The 17,988-nt window shown below is 46.4% G+C and overlaps 1 protein-coding gene across 1 annotated transcript in view; it reads right to left on the bottom strand.

Annotated features, from left to right (window-relative positions):
* The window catches only part of LOC119446316 (uncharacterized), a 519,665-nt gene that overhangs the window by 421,789 nt on the left and 79,888 nt on the right, over nt 1-17,988 (bottom strand). The gene's annotated exons all lie outside the window — the stretch shown is intronic.

The following is a 17,988-nucleotide window of genomic DNA, read 5'->3' as shown; positions in this document are numbered from 1 at the left end:
TACTGTTTCTGGAGATTCTTTCGTTTTTTGTTTCTTTTTCTTGACGCCTGCTCTGACTGGGACTTAATGGAGCGGTGAACCGTTAGCGACACTATCCGAATGGAAGCACGCGACGGTCGCGCGCGACACACGTCATGGCGAAGTGTCTGGTGAAAAGGCAAAGAAGAAGAAGAAAAAAAGAAAAGGCATGGCGGGTCACATTTCTGAGTGACCTGAAGACACACGCGGACATCGTACCGCTGGACTCGGTGTTTTGCCATTGAGGCATCGCGTAGCCTTCGTACCCGGCCATTTCAATCTGCATGTATAGTCTCCGCTGTGGTCCGTTTTACAAGAGCCAATTTGTAGAATACGTCTCATGAAAGCGCCACGGTTTTCTCAATCTCTTATGGTTCTCCCTGCGCATAGACTAGTCCAATATACAAGCAGTGCTTCTAAAGTCAAGCTGGGCCGATATAACGGAACGATGTTCCAAACTGTCTTTATTCCATCTTTGCAATCAGCCCTCCCCGATTGATCAAAAATATTTCAGGCTACGCCCACTTCGCCTGTTGTAACGCGACGTCACTAAAACCATGAAATCTCGCCATCTTGTGTGACGTATATACGAAGTGATTATGCATGCTTAGACCGAAAAAAAAAAACATGGCGCGCAGAATCTCCTGTGGTGGTGATGATGGATGTTGAAGCAGGCGGGCATACCTGGTATACATTGCCCGCAAGTGTTCCGCCTGATCCTCCTATGAGTTGAGATCAGAGCCGGTATTTTGTAGCGATGCCTTTCCGATAAAAATGCCTCTTCGCGCTTATCGCGCTTTGTCAGTGTTCGGAGCGACGGTCCGCACGCGTTATCAACGGGATAAGCCGGCCGTGAGCGGTGCATGATAAGACTATAGTATAGAATGAGTCATCGCTACAAAATCGCGGCCCAGGGGTGTGTCACCAGCTGTCGAAAAGGCCCATGACTTGCAGAAAGACAATTAGCAGTCGTTGTGCTCTCTTCTACAAAAATTATCTAAATGATGCGGAAGCATTTGCTAGTAATAACCTGCCATTTCGTCATGGTATGCTGCTGTGTTTGGTATAAGTGCGAGGAACACCCCGAAAGAATTGTGAAACAGAGAAGCCAGGTTGCAACACCGAAATGTTAACTGAGACCAGCATGAGACGACGAAGAGGCGATACTATGATGTGATGGTGTATTTGGATGATGCCGCTGCTTCATGGAAGATGAGCACTGGCCGATGCTTGTGACGTAATCGAACTGTGTCATATTTGGTATAGACCTCGCGTCCGTAGACTTGGCCGATGACGCTGCCTCCTCTTGCTGCGAACCACTGTCAACCGTGATCAACCGTATCCGGCGGTGGCTGCGTCTGGCGCAGCCGCGCGCGCCCTATATCTTGAAAGCGATCTGCGATGCGGACAGAGTGCTTCGAGTGCTGATATCTTCGTGTGCGCTGTGTTATGTACGTTGTGTCTACTGAGTATCTCCGAGCGATGGCAAACAACATTACCTTAGTTGTGCCCAGCTACGTAGCATTTTCATATTTTTAATGTTTGGCCCAATTATGGTTCTTCCAGGCGCTTTTCTGCCGTCGTCGTCGCCGTCGGCGGCGGCGTCGCCGCGCGCCGTATGCTGTACGTGTCAATGAAAGTGCACATACAGGGTGAGCCAACGATGGCGGCTCAATCTCGCGCGCGCAAGGGAGGAAAGCGGGGACGAAGGGCACCGTCTTCTGCAGCGCCCGGGGGAAGGGGAAGGGCAGGGATTCTCTACTCTTGCGGCGGCTGAGTAAGGCGCGGCCACGCGGGCCCTATCTTGAAAGCGATCTGCGATGGAGACTGAGTGTGCCGAGTGTTGATAGCTTCGTGTGCACTGTGTCCTCGCCGCTTAGTTCGCGTTGAAGCGTTAGGCAGCACGAAGGTCAATTCGGGCGCGGCTGCCGCCGCGCTTCCTCACTCCAACGCTTTGACAGCGAGTGTGCGCGGTCATCGAGTGAGATGCGTTCATGTGATCCTTGTGCGCTTGTGACACTATGCTTGTCAGTTAGTATGCGAATTTTTAAAAGTTTATACGGCCGACAAAACTACTATCCTTTCTTCGTATAGCGCTGTCTACAAATTTGCTATCGCAATCGATGAATCGATGCTTCGCCTTTCGGGCGAAACTGCGAGATTTTTTTGTTGGCGGTGAAGAGCTTGGCTAACGTTAGCTGCGACACACGGTTTAGTTCTCTGCCGTTCAAATCCTGAGTTTTTCGATCAAGGAGCTAGCTGTCGTTCACCGCATGCGCACTTCTTCAAGATCGCAGATGCTTAGAGGCAGCTGCAGGTATGACGTTCACCGGACTCGCTGAATGCCTTTGGTCTATTTCGACACCATCCAAGGTGACGTAACACCTGATTTTAGACAGATGAAACATCAATACATCACGCCTGCACGCAACTGGCGCCTGTTGAGAAGTAGCGACCCCAGGATTCCTGCTCATGTACAGGTCACGCCATTTTTCGCAAGTTTTGGGCGGCACAACGCGTCAGTCTATGGGATTGACGAATGAATGAATAATAACTGCTCTTCTTTATTGATTCTCTAATTGCCCTCGCGCTTATAAGTAGAACACGTATGAAACTTAATTGTTTCGGAGTTGCATCCTCATGGTTGCAATTGTTTGAGTGGAGGGACTAATTATAGATCAAAGCACAGCGCCTACAAACAGCTCTCTAAAAATTGGCCATTTTTTTTTTCACTTTGAATTGCTACTGTGGCGGCGTACTTTTACGTATCTGATTGCCTTCAGGGTTTTAAGTATACTGTAGTGTCTTATGTTCAAGATGGGCGTAAAGACCGTTGCATTCGCATGACACCAAGAAGTTCAAAGGCCATTATTATTTTTTTTTCAGAGTGTGGCTGCAGCTAGCACTCTTAGCTTTCTCACTCGATCAGTCGACACACTGTGCAACGCCCCGGGAAAATTGAAACAAGGTACATGTCCTTGGTGAGGACTTCTATTCAAGGCGCTATCACAGGCCCGCGAAATAATGTTTATGGTTCGTGGCGATCAAGATAGCGCTCCCTGTGCGACTATGCCACAGCAATCAGGTTATTTGTTTATAATAAAGCGCGAAATATACAAGTACGCGCATGCATTGCGTGTAATGCAGAAAATGTTCTCACATTTCACAACATACTTTGCCGAAGAAGGGTAGCGAACCGTTTTAAAATTTGTTGTACTAATTCACGCTTTTTTTAGAAAAAGAAGGAAAGAGAGAGAGAGAGTGAATGAATGAATAATGAATCAATCAATCAATCAATCAATCAATCAATATTAATAGCGCCACATAAGGTCTCTCTCTAACGTAAGGCGAATTGTGGTACATACTAAGACATATCTCAGCCCGTGGTTGCAAAGCGACATGGTTTGATCAGAACTCGAAATCTTCAGATTTATTTCACATTGACCCTGCCCTTCAGTTCCAAATCCCGTCCACATTAAATACAACCAGAGCCTTCTAAAGACTCATTCACCGTGTGCGGCTCGGTACCGCGTACACAAAACATTTTCTAAAAAAAAAATCAAACGCTGATAGTGCAGAATTCACTTGTGGTCACGCAGATGAGGATGTAAATCTTCTGTTAGAATGTCCGCGACGCGACACACACAGACAACGTTTAGCACGTGATTTAGTGGCATTAGACTGCAGGCCCTTCAGCCTAAGAAAGATCTTAGGTCCTTGGCCAACATATTCATTGCAAGGACGAGCGTTAATGGCCCTCCAAAGATTTCTAGAAGCGAGCAATATTCTCGGAAACTATAGAAAAGTGTGTTTATCTGTGATAAGCTCCCTGTATGGGATTTTTTTTTTTAATTTTACCCGATTTTGGTCAATTCAACGGCTGGGTTCATGTACATTCATTTGAATCTAATCCGTGCTTTCTTATATGCCCTGATTTTAGTGCAGTTACATGACCGGACTTTGTGTTTACTTTAGGGCACCTATGGGACTGAACTTTGCGTTGCTGTGTTTCTGAGTTGACTTTCAGTTTAAGTGCGGTATTAGTGCACTTATGTGACTGGACTTTGAGTTATTGTGATTTGGAGTCGACTTAGTTTTGATGCGTTTAGGTTAATTGTTTTTTTTTTTTTCATGTATCTATGTGAAAAGTAGTAGCCGGTGCCAATTAAAGGCTCAACATCTCCTAAATACCATTTAAAACGTTGACAGTCATTTTAGAATATGCTAACGACGATGAAGGCGAAAGCCTGCGCGCCCACGAGACGTTAATTAAATTACTTGATCTTCTTATTGTTTTTTCCCGCCAAAGATGGGTTCGAGTGCCTTAATTAACTCTACCTTAATAAATTGTGCCTTGATTAACTTCGCCATAATTAACACCAATTGTTGTAGTTACGACGCCGGCCCACCAAAGGTCATGGTTCGAGTGCCTTAATGAACTCTACCTTAATGAACTGTGCCCTAATTAACTTCGCACTAACTAACACCAAAGGTCGAGGGTTCAATGGCGCACAATGGTGCACAATCAATTTTTGTGCCATCAATTTTGGTGCCATCAATTTTGGTGCCATCAATTTTGGTGCCATTGAATTTTGGTGCCATAACGCCGGACGGTCAATTTTGGACCCCTGAACCATCTAAGGCTTCCGCCTTAATATATCGAATGCGAACACGTCGCGCTCTCACGTTCACGTCCGGTTTCTCCCACTGTCTCGCGACCCGACCTCTGCGGCGATCTTCTTCTCCTTTTTCTTTGTTTTTTTTTTCTTTAACATAAAATATAACTACGAAGTGAGCGTGAAACTAGTGCGAGTCACGACTTTCAAAGCAAACACTCTTGGTCTCTCACGATGGCTGAAATCGCGCCGACCTTTCCAATGTGTGCTCTCTACCGAAAGAAAAAAAAAAAAGCACAGAAAAGAAATGTTTCCCAAAAACTAAAAAAAAAAAAAGACAAAGGGAAAAAAAAAGAAAGAATACCCACGAGAAACAAGGAGAATGATAACGGTGCTCGCGGTCGGCCTCAAGTTCAACGAGGCCGAAAAGAAAAGTTTTTTTTTTCTCACATTGCCGGCCCCGCGCGCTGATCGCGCAATTCACTTTTTTTTCCTCGAGAAAGAAAATAAATTCAACCGAACGGCGCCAAAAAGGAGGAGGCATGCATGGCTGCGGTGACGAGCGGCGTCGGGGCGCCGACGCTGCCATCAAAGCCCCATCAACGGTCAAAGTGAATGGCCTCGAGAAAGGCGGGGAAAAAACAGGGCTATAGAGCGAAAGAACCGAGCGGTGATACCCCGTTATGCCGAAGTGTGGGTACAACTGCGCTTTCTTATAATACCGCTTCGGGCAAAGCTCGCGCGGCGCTCCCACTGGCTGAGATTGACCCTAGCTGAACGGGAAAACGGCGCGAAGGATGTGAAAGAAAAAAAAAAAAGGCGTAAGAAAGGTGAGACTGCGGTTTACGGCGCGCCGTGTGAACTCGCGCAGTTTTTGACCCAGGCCACGCCGGCAGACGAGATGGTTGAGCTTCGAGTTTTAAACGTCGCGAAAATCTCGCCCCTGAAACTTTATTTATTTTTTTTTTCGACCTTTTAACCGTAGACTCTTGGTTGGAAGGTGAAGATTCTGAGACATGGACTCGGGACAAAGGCGGTGCGCGATAATGCACTCCGGGGTATATAATATGCCGAGACTGTGAGCGATCACGCATGGACATCGTGTTTCATCAGTCGCTGTTGCAGTATCTGCAGAAAGCTGGTCTTCGGGCTTACACATAATTTTCTTCCCATATTACGCCATGGGGCAGCGATGCACGCGAATAAATAAATCAATCAAAAACAAGAAAACAAGAAGAGTACATGTTTAGTGCTTTTTCCTGTGCAGCGTTCTCGTGCCATTAGATATTCACGACCGCAACGCCAATACAGTGGTGTAGCCAGGGGGGGGGGGGGGGGAGGGGGGGATAAGGGGGGGACGCCACACCGGGCACGTAGTATAAATGTCTCTGTTACAGTGCTGAGCAAAATAGTGCATGTATCTCACGCATAAAATGAAACGCGCCAGTTTAAGGCTAATTAATAAACGTGCGTTTGTTTCCGCCGTCCCGAGTTCGTGTTACATCGGCGTAATTTTGACGCTTACGCTTAGATCACAATTTGAGCTAATTCGCTTTTTTTTTTTTTTTACTTGAGAACTCCCCTGTCGCGTTTCGTTGCGTGAGTATATATAGTACTTGTTCTCGAAGACATACTACACCAAATGCTTCGAACAGCTTGCTGCATTGCTCTCCGCTTGTGCTGCCAACCGATATTTTTGAGCATCTCCTAAGCTACTCAGTAACTCGCACGTTGTGCGATCAACGAAGATCTCCATTTCTGTTGCCCAATCGCAACACGCCAGGGACAGCTAAGTATCCGGAATAACGGCATCCCACATTTACAATATGTCAAATGTGTGACCAGTCTTGCAAAAAAAAAAAAAAAAAAACCATGTGAACTTGGGAACCTACTTTCTTTTTAGCAATTCACAAATAAGGACCATGAATTGACTTAAATATGTATGCCGCCGACAACAAGATTTTTTTCCCATGTTCACTGCGCACCGTATGTTCGTGAAGGTATGAATATCAAAGCCAAACAATATACAGAGGTTCACGGGTGGATAGAGACTTGAAGTGATCAACACTGATCAACAGACAGCCCTTGTCGAACAAGGGCTGTCACAGGCTGCAGCCAACGCTTCGGCAAAGGGACTTCTCCTAATCAGCAACCTGACGAAGGCATCGAAACGTTGTCCAAACGTTCCCTGCCATCTGGGGTTTCCTTAGTCCATCAACTATATTACACGAAAACTTCACCGACAGTGGGTCATCATTCGTGACAGAATGGATAAACAAATTAACTAAGAGCCGGCCGCGCTTAAGAGCAGTGAATGAGAAGAAAAGAAGAAACGGCCTCGATGTACTTTGCATCCGAGCGCATGCACTGCTTACGAAAGGCGTGCTTGCGCACAAGGAAAATTCGACGCTGCGGGCGAGGAAGAAGAAGAAGAGCATCTCTCGGACGATCTCGCCTGGTCAGTTTGATAATTGTGTCAATCTCTCTATGCGAGCAAGCGCGCCCCTCCGTGTAACGGAATGCCGTAACGAGGATCACTCTCCGAGGGCGGTAGAGCCGATTGCCGCGGCCTTGAAGCGCCGTCACGACTCGATGACGCAGATGCGGGGACGGAGGAGGAGGAAGAGCAGCAGCGGCCGACGGTCAGTGTGCGGCGGCGGCTATTGCGTGCAGGAGGTGAGTGCGTTTATTAAGAGCCCACGAAGAACACACAGCGATACCTTGCGCGAAAAAAAAGAAGAGAATCAGCCCGAGAAATGACTTGCAATTCCCGGCCAGACAAAGAAGACACACACAAACACGCACACACACGCATCTACACACATACATGTACACACACGTACGCGCGCACACACACACACACACACACACACACACACACACACACACACACACACACACACACACACACACACACACACACACACGCACGCACGTACACAAACATACACACACGTACGCGCGCGCACACACGTACACACACACACAACTACACACACGTACACATGCACAGAAACACACACAAACGCGCACATACACACACACATACACACACGTACACACATACACACACGCACACATCTTTGCTGTCCCACGACGCAAACTCGTTAATGTGACACGACAAAAACGGCACGATGGCAACGAAAATGACTGCGCTATCATGACGACGGCAATACCACAAGGACGACGAATACGAGAGCGCAGCGAGGAGCAACGGCGGCCTGAGGATGACGGCAACATTATGACGACCACGAAAATGAACATGACGACAATGATCGATGACGACGGTGGCATGGCAATGACGATGATGATGTGCGACTACGGCAAAGCGCGTAAGTGGCTACGGCAAGGCGGCAAGGCACTGGCACATAAGACAGCGAAGAGATGTCTTTGTGGAAGGGAAGCTGGGAATAACTGTTGAGCTGAAAGGCCTACTACGAACAACCGTGCTTCACTTGGCCTTGAAAGAGCCGGTTTTACACCAAAGCTGTGAATGTGACTACAGATTCAGTGGGCCATATACTGCGTGTTTCACTTAACTTGGGACAAACATTAAAAATATGCAAATGATACGTAGCTGGACAGAACCAAGGGAATGATGTTTGCCATCGCTTGGAGATACTCAGATTATTTTGTGCATTCCGCCTAATTACATAATTAGTCCTAATTAATTAGTCAACTTCTCGGACATTATAGTTAGATTAAAAGCGTCAATGAGAAAATTGTAGAGGAACGTGAGAAACTCGCGATATAGCTGTCTGTTGCTCAGTACGTGCTACATAAAAGTGTTTTCCTGAGCGTGAAAGAAGTCCGCGAATACACGCAAGGTGCCTCGACCGTCCAGTCGCGCGGCCATTTTTCGTGTATTCGCGGGCTTCTTTCACGTTCGGAAAAACACTTTTACGTAGCACGTATATTGAGCAACAGCGATGTATGCTGGCATGTCCTCAGCAGAATGAGTGTGCCGGTCCCGGAACCAGCGTACTATAAGGCGCGGTTGGGGCGACAGTGATACCTCTATCAAAATGTACGTCCTCGTAACGATTTTAATGCTATAACGGTATGAAGATCAAAACTTGGCGCACGGCGGTGTAAAGAGGTGTGTCGTCTAAGTATAGACGCATTCGGCGTGATTAGCTGTATAAGCTGTAGGGCTTATAGTTTCACGTGACAGGAGGAGACGTCGTGTGGTTGCTTAGGCGTTCTTCGAGCGTAGCGAATTGCGCAATGCTCTCCGGTACACTGAGCTGTATTGAGATGGTTGTAGCAAAGGGATAGCTATGGTTTACATTCATATATACCGGGTGCTTCAGCGAACACTTTCAACATTTTTTTTTCAATGTTGCCTGTGGTAGATGGCACAATTGTAGTTCATGAGCTGGTCTAGTCGAAGAGGCGGACATTACTTGCGCAAAAACACTGAAATGCATAATCGACTATTTAACAAGAAATCCCTAATTAGGTTTTTAACTAGTTAATATTGCAATATACAAATTCTAGCCGTTGATTTCGCAAGGAGGATCCACTTGGAACGAATTCTCAGGTGGCACAAGTTTCGAGATATTAATTGCCGAACTTCGCGGAGAAATGCATTGGCGTTCCAGTTACTTTTTGTGCTTCAGTGCATGAAAATACGTTTTGTTAAGAAAGTAACTGGAACGCCAATGCATTTTTTTAAATGTTTAAAAGCCGACACGCTTCGCCGAGCAGCAGATTATCGACGACCGACGATAGGCACACATCTACCATACGTGCGCCTACGTATCTATAATGATTACAATATATCGTGTATAGTATAGTGCACCTAAGGGCCGGGAGAAAACCCGGAAAGATTGGGGGAAAAATCTTCTCGTTTTTTTTTCAGCACATGAGAAGTTGGGGGAAAAAAACGCAAAAATTTCCACATATAGTTACACTTGCCATTTTCTGATGTACGACGATGACGACGTCGACGACAAAAAAAGTCACACCATCTTCCCTTAGGGGAACCCTGAGTAGTATGCGAAGCAGCCATGGTGGGGTCGACTCAAGGTAGTTTTATCAGCTGTATAAACTTGGACATGCAGCAGCACCAGCAACGCGCAGAACTGTTGTCGACGCCGTCGGCGTTTTGCCCGCGTTCGCACCGAACGCGCGCGGCGTTGGTGACTGTTGCCGGTGCCTCTGGGGCGCCTACCGTCGTCGCGCCTTTAACCTAAGCTGCTTCGCATTATCGCGCGCGGAGCCGCAGGTGTTGCCATTTGTTGCGCAATCCGAAGAGCATCGGAGTGGAGAGGAGGAATGCCGAGAGGAGAGAAGAGGAGACAAGAAGAGCAGAGGAGGGGGAGGAGAATGCGCATGCGCAGTAAGGGTGTGGACGCCGCACGGCGGAGGGAGGGAGGGAGTGACATAGCCCCGACCTTAAGATGCTTCGCATCTAAAAACCCACGCAGCAGAGTTTTCACGTGTCTTCATTATATGCTTTCAGCCTCGTTTTGAAAACGTAGCGTAGCTTTCAAACGTAGCGAAATGCAGGACACCCTCGGGGTTTTCGTCCAGGACTGGCGTCTGGGACTCCTTGAAGCACGTGAACCGTCAACCTGGTGGCATGGCTTGTGCGCTAATCAGCTACTGACACTTATAGCTTCTAGCCTGCTACGGGTACCTACGCCATCTGCCGGTTGTGCACGAAACCGATTTTTGTTTGGAAATGTTCATAATAAGCTTCGTAACGGGCTCACAAGCAAACGTGTTCCAAAACTCGTCTGCTTACAATCAAATTTGAATGCGGAAACAGCCGCGATGGATTCTAATGCAAGCGTGTCCAGCGAGAGTGACTCAGACACTGAGTGGCCTTTTTCTCAGTTATCAGATTAGCTGTTTTTCCTAGAAGAGTACAAGGTGTTCATTCCATTGCCCTCACGTTCTCTGCGCAATGATCGCATGCACGTATTTAGGTGTAATTATTTTCCATTGCTGGAATAATAAATATGAACCATTTTTCTGGAGTTTCATTTTTTTTTCAATCTTTGGGAACGCTCACTGCTCTATTGCTGCCAAAACCGAAGTATCCACTCCAATGCCACAAGTTTGCTATCCCATTGAGCCTGCAAAGTTTCTGAGGCCAATTATGCGGATTTTGTGCGTACACCATTCTGACGCACTTGTGAGAACTGTACAGGATAAAATCCCCTACTTCCATTTCGCGCAGAACATATTGCTTTTAACCGAACGTAACCACACAAAGAGGGGAACACTCAATATCCGGATTTTCATCAGATATTGTCACTGGTTGAGCGCCTTAAGTTGAATAACAGACTCGCACGAAAACTTCTTCTCAGTGGGCACTGCAGTCTCTTGCACGTAGCCTGGGTGCGGCAAAACTGTTGTTTGCTCTCTGCCAGCAATAATCCGCTTTAAAGGGGCACTAAATAGTAACACTTGTGGAGTGGTTTATATTTACACCCAGGGAAATTGGAAACGGCAAGCATCGCGTAGCCAAAACTTGAGCAGGCGCTAACTTCAGCCTCGTGGTTATACCACAAATACTTCGTCTTGAATCTTCTTCACCTATATACATTGCCCGCGAGTATATGCGGAGCCATGTTGACTTAATGTGTAGTTACAGTACGATTGTGTCATAATAGCGTTTGATGCGACAAACATGGAGTGGTTACGACGGTCGCCTTGGGACCGTGGGCTCGCGGGTTCGAATCCCGCCCCGGCCTGAAAGTTTTATTTCTCGATGGTTTCTTGATACGAACCACAAAGGGCGAGAAGCTGACGGTCGCTTGCGCGGCAGTGTTGTATACGCATATGATACCTCTTGAGCACGCCGGCGTGAGCGCTTTGTGGGTCGGTGTCAAAAGCAGCGCAAGCTTTCGCACTATGTGGCGGGGTATCATAAGCAGCCACTTCCGACCTTGAGACAAGTGATCGCGGCCGTGTACAGGAGGTGGTCTATAACGACGAAATGGGAAGCTCGACGAGGGAGAGTGCTGGGAGGCGGGATAAGCTTGAGGGATCGGTCGCGAGATCAAGGAGTGGACAAATACAGGCATCCTTGCGTCGCCGCGGAGACATGTCTGCGACCGTCAAGTGTTGACAAAGCGACAAGGGGACTTGGCGGGAAAAGAAAGCCCCGTCAGACGCTATAGCGGTGAGCGGGACAGCGCATCAGCGTCGGAGTGCTTGCGTCCGAATCGGTGCACGACACGAATGTCGGTCATTGACCAAGTCAAGGTGAAAATCACACGCAGAGACGTTCCGGGACCAGTACGGTTTCCTTGATCACACTAAAAAACGGGCAAGAGCAGGAAGTCGCTTTTAGGCCAAAATGTGAAGTAGGGAATGAGTGTAGCTAGCAGGTAGATTTTCATCAGTCCTGTTGACACTGTTTGTCCGTCGTTTGAATAAATAAAGATTCCAATAGAAGTCGTGTCATCAGATTCTCTTCCTTAGCTATTATAGCAGCGTTTTCCCAATCGACGTGGTGACTGCGACTACCGGCGTGTTCGGCAAAGGCTTTCGATGCTTTTTAGATGCGAAGCAGCTTATCGTCCCTCCCTCCCTCCGCCGTGCGGCGTCCACACCCCTACTGCGCATGCGCATCCTCCACCCCCTCCTCTCCACTCCTTGTCTCATCTCCTCTCCTCTCGGCATTCCTCCTCTCCTCTCCGGATTGCGCAATGAATGGCAACACCTGCGGCTCCGCGCGCGATAATGCGAAGCAGCTTAGGTTAGAGGCGCGACGGTAGGCGCCCCAGAGGCACCGGCAACAGTCACCAACGCCGCACGCGTTCGGTGCGACCGCGGGCAAAACGCCGACGGCGTCGACAACAGTTCTGCGCGTTGCTGGTGCTGCTGCATGTCCAAGTTTATACAGCTGATAAAAGTACCTTGAGTCGACCGCATGGCTGCTTCGCATACTACTCAGGGTTCTCCTAAGGGAAGATGGTGTCATTTTTTTTCTCTCTTTTTTTTTTGGGGGGGGGGGGGGGCGGGGACGTCCCTTTGATGCTCCTTTAATCTTCCTGTGAACTTGGCTGTTTCGCCGTTATAACTGCAGCTGCAGTCTGCGCACGGTACCTGGTAGACAAAACCGGGGTAGTTCTTGCTTTCTAGCCCGTTCTTTACATTACCAAGATGATTTCTCAGCTTGCTGGATGGCATGTGTGCTATTCTAAAATCGTATCTTGAGAATACGCGGCTAAGAGCTTCGCTGACGCCAGGCACAAATGGAACGCTAGCGCGTTTTCTAAACGACTTGCCTAGAGACGGCTTGGGATGGAGGACACGAGCTTCCATTGTGTTGATGAACTTCTTGGGGTACCCGTTTGTGGATAATTCGTGACGAGTTGCATTCAGTTCGTTCTACATTTCGTCGTCACTTCAGCAGATGCGTGTGGCCCGCGGCGCGTAAGATGAAACGACGGATTGTTTGTGGCAAACCGAGTGACGCCTTAAAGTTTAAGTAACGGCTGGTACGAGTCGCCTTCCTGTGCACAGCAAATGAGAGTCTCGTTCCACTTCGCCGCACGAAGGCGCCGAGGAAGAGGGGAGGCTATTGTCACACTAATCATCATCATCATCATCATCATCATCATCTTCTTCATCAGCCAGTTTTTATGTCCACTGCAGGACGAAGGTATCTTCTTGCGATCTCCAGTTATCCCTGTCTTTCGCTAGCTGATTCCAACTTGCGCCTGCAAATTTCCTCATTTCATCACCCCACCTAGTTTTCTGCCGTCCTCGACTGCGCTCCCCTTCTCTTGGTATCCATTCTGTAACTCTAATGGTGTGTCCTTCCTACCCCCCCCCCCTCCTCTCTCTATATCATCTTTCTATTCCCTTTTTCCCGTCCCCCAGAGTAGGGTAGCCAACCAGACGCATTTCTTATTAACATCCCTGCCTTCTCTTTCTCTCCTCCTCCTCCTAATGGTCCACCGGTTATCCATCCTACGCATTACATGGCCTGCCCAGCTCCATTTTTATTGCTGTAGCAATTATATGGACACTTCAAGCGGATTTCTACCGTCGGCGTAACCGTCGCCGTCGCCGTGAGGTTCATTATAAAGTCCAACAGAGATGAAATCGTCGCCGCGCGCCGTATGCTGTTAGTGCGAGTGAAAACGAGCGAGGGACGCGCGCTTTCACGGGGAGCGAACGCACGGCGGAGACCAAACGCGACTTATTCCGTCGCGCGAAAGGCCGTGGGGGAACGGGAGGGAGGGAGGGGAGGTGACGTTTGGCTGCAGCAACAAATTCGTATTTATATAAAACGTTGCGAGGCGAGAAGGTGGTAAAAACTTCCTACGCTACTCGACGAGAGTCCCGTTCTGATCTCGTCGAAAACCTCCGAGCCGCCGCCAGAGGCACCGGCAACAGTCACCAACGCCGTGCGCATTCGGTGCGAACGCGGGCAAAACGCCAACGGCGTCGACAACAGTTCTGCGCGTAGCTGGTGCTGCTACATGCCCAAGTTTATACAGCTGATAAAACTACTATCCTTACTCCATATAGCTGCAGAAAATAATTAATCAGGCAAATTATTAAATATTTTGGAATGTATACAATTCTACTTGACTCTCCATACTTTATAGCAGAATAGGGTACTTTAAAACGTTTTTTTTTTCCTCAACAATCGAGGAGCAACGTATGCCTCTTTAATTTCATCATTCCAATTATGTCGAATAATAACCGTCCTGATAAACGAAGTCTCGAAAGTACAAATGCCCAATTCATGAAATGTATTATTGGAATGTAGGGCAGCATCGGAATGTATAAGCAACATTCTTTAAAATATTTTAAAGTAATTTATCAATCTGATTTTTCCAGCTCTCTGAGCAAAAAGCGAGCATTGTTATGCCATACCTCAGCACACTGTACGCTAGTGCGTGAACTATCATTTTCTTGATTGGTACAGGTACTAAACCCTTTATGTTAAAGAGTAGATATGCAACACTCCTTAGTTGACCACATAAATACGCCATATGACATTGCCAGGACATGCCGCTGTGGAGCGTTATACCCAGGTATGTGAATGTCTCCCCATATTCTATAGCTGTACATTTACATGCATTCCAATGTTCATCATGTAAAAATATTGGCAAGTTTATGTTTTGAGTTTTTAATGGGCTTCGAAAGCACACGAGTTTGCTTTTCCTAGCATTAATAAATACACAGTTTTCTTCAAACCATTGCATGGCCTTATGAACTGCATTCTGTAGAGCGTTAATAGCTTCCTCATAACGTATGTGGCGTGTGAGTAGGACCGTATCCTCTGCATATTGATACATTTCTGATTATCGAGGGAAAGTCGTTCATAACTAAATTGAATAACAGCGGTGACAACACGGATCCTTGGGGAACACCAGCTGTAATGTATTTCCTATTGCTAACAATTTCTTTGCTACCCATGACTACATGTGACCTGTCATGCAGATAACTATAGAGAAGATCAAGAAAGGGTACCCTGAAATCCAAACGAAACAATTTTTCCAATAAAATGCCATGGTTAACAGTTTCAAATGCTTTTGCTAAATCCAAAAACAAAGCACAACTGTACAGGTTCTCATCTAGAGCAGAAATTTAATAATAATAATAATAATAATAATAATAATAATAATAATAATAATAATAATAATAATAATAATAATAATAATAATAATAATAATAAATACCAAATTCAATCAATCAAGATGCATTGCTTCAAGTCGATGCGTATACTGGAATCGTTTGCGAAAAACACATGGATTCACGAGCAGGAGGCGTTGCCATACACGCAAATGACAAAATGTAGGTACAACCAATACACCCTTGACCCGCTCGTAAGAGGACGATGCCACCGACTTAGGGGATGTCTGTGCCGTACAAACGAAAGACGGAATTATGATATCGAGAAGTTCATGACCGCGCACTTTGCATGGGTTAGCCGTGATGACACTACCCCCGTCATCATCGTACGGACATTTCAGTACGGACATTTCAAGACCAGACAAGAAATGATTCACTCAGTTTGTGCTAGAAGAGTTTGAAGTGCCACACCAATCCAAGTCACTCATCATCATCATCATCATCATCATCATCATCATCATCATCATCATCATCATCATCATCAGCCTATATTTTATGTCCACTGCAGGACGAAGGCCTCTCCCTGCGATCTCCAATTACCCCTGTCTTGCGCTAGCGTATTCCAACTTGCGCCTGCAAATTTCCTAACTTCATCATCCCATCTGGTTTTCTGCCGACCTCGACTGCGCTTCCCATCTCTTGGTATCCATTCTGTAACCCTAATGGTCCACCGGTTATCCATCCTACGCATTACATGGCCTGCCCAGCTCCATTTCTTCCGCTTAATGTCAACTAGAATATCGGCTATTCCCGTTTGTTCTCTGATCCACACCGCTCTCTTCCTGTCTCTTAACGTTAGTCCTAAGATTTTTCGTTCCATCGCTCTTTGTGCGGTCCTTAACTTGTTCTCGAGCTTCTTTGTTAACCTCCAAGTTTCTGCCCCATATGTTAGCACCGGTAGAATGCAATGATTGTAAACTTTTCTTTTCAACGACAGTGGTAAGCTCCCAGTCAGGATTTGGTAATGCCTGCCGTATGCACTCCAACCCAATTTTATTCTTCTGTAAATTTCTTTCTCGTGATCAGGGTCCCCTGTGAGTAATTGACCTAGATAAACGTACTCCTTTACAGACTCTAGAGGCTGACTGGCAATCCTGAATTCTTGTTCCCTTGCCAGGCTATTGAACATTATCTTTGTCTTCTGCATATTCATCTTCAACCCAATTCTTACACTCTCTCGATTAAGGTCCTCAATCATTTGTTGTAATTCGTCTCCATTGTTGCTGAATAGGACAATGTCATCTGCAAACCGAAGGTTGCTGAGATATTCGCCGTTGATCCTCACTCCTAAGCCTTCCCAGTCTAAGAGCTTGAATACTTCTTCTAAGCATGCAGTGAATAGCATTGGAGAGATTGTGTCTCCTTGCCTGACCCCTTTCTTGATAGGTAACTTTCTACTTTTCTTGTGGAGAACCAAGGTAGCTGTTGAATCCTTGTAGATGTTTGCTAAGATATTCACGTATGCCTCCTGTACTCCTTGATTACGCAATGCCTCTATGACTGCTGGTATCTCTACTGAATCAAATGCGTTTTCATAATCTATGAAAGCCATGTAGAGAGGTTGATTGTACTCCGCAGATTTCTCGATTACCTGATTTATGACATGGATATGATCCATCGTAGAATATCCCTTCCTGAAGCCAGCCTGTTCTCTTGGTTGGCTGAAGTCAAGTGTTGCCCTGATTCTATTGGAAGTTATCTTGGTGAATATTTTATACAATACTGAAAGCAAGCTAATGGGTCTATAATTCTTCAGTTCTTTAACGTCTCCCTTCTTATGGATTAGTATAATGTTGGCGTTCTTCCAGCTCTCTAGTACAGATGAAGTTGTGAGGCATTGCGTATAAAGGGCCGCAAGCTTTTCAAGCATGATATCTCCTCCATCTTTGATTAAATCTACTGTTATTCCATCTTCTCCAGCAGGTTTTCCCCTGGTCATGTCTTTCAAGGCCCTTCTAACTTCAGCGCTAGTTATAGAAGGAGCCTCTGTATCCGGTTCATCACTATCTTGAATGAAAGTAGCTTGGCTGTTTTGGGCACTGTACAGGTCAGTATAGAATTCTTCCGCTGCTTTTACTATGTCATCGAAATTGCTGATGATATTACCATGCTTATCTTTCAGTGCATTCATCTTGCCTTGTCCTATGCCAAGCTTTCTTCTTACTGATTTAATGCTGCGTCCATATTTTATGGCTTACTTTTTATATCCCTTACTTTTTTCTTGTTGATTAGTTTTGACAGTTCAGCGAATTCAACTGATCTCTTGAGTTGGACATTTTATCTTCTGTCGTTTCTTTATTAGGTCCTTTATTTCTTGGGAGAGCTTACCTACTGGTTGCCTTGGTGCCCTACCTCCCACTTCAATTGCTGCTTCTGAGATCAACCTAGTTACGGTTTCATTCATTACCTCTATGTTGTCTTTATCTTCCTTTTCTAAAAGCTGCATATTTGTTTGCAAGCACCAGCCTGAATTGGTCTGCTTTTACCCTTACTGCCTCTAGGTTGGCCTGTTTCCTCTTGACTAATTTCACTCAACTACTCAACAATGGTCGCGTATATAGATTTAACTGTGGCCAAGAATCTGTATAAGGTTGTAACCTAATCAATCAGTGTATATCGCAATAATCACAAAGCTATCGTCACTAGCATTACCAAACGATGAAAAATAAACACACACGCCCTTTTCTAATCCTGTGTGATGTGCTACAGCTTTGCTGGTCATCCGCCTTCACAGAGTGGA

The sequence above is a fragment of the Dermacentor silvarum genome, chromosome 3 (assembly GCF_013339745.2).
Source record: "Dermacentor silvarum isolate Dsil-2018 chromosome 3, BIME_Dsil_1.4, whole genome shotgun sequence".
Classification (NCBI taxonomy): domain Eukaryota; kingdom Metazoa; phylum Arthropoda; class Arachnida; order Ixodida; family Ixodidae; genus Dermacentor; species Dermacentor silvarum.
The sequence above is the reverse complement of the archived record's forward strand: the minus strand, read 5'-3'. Positions and strand labels throughout refer to the sequence as shown.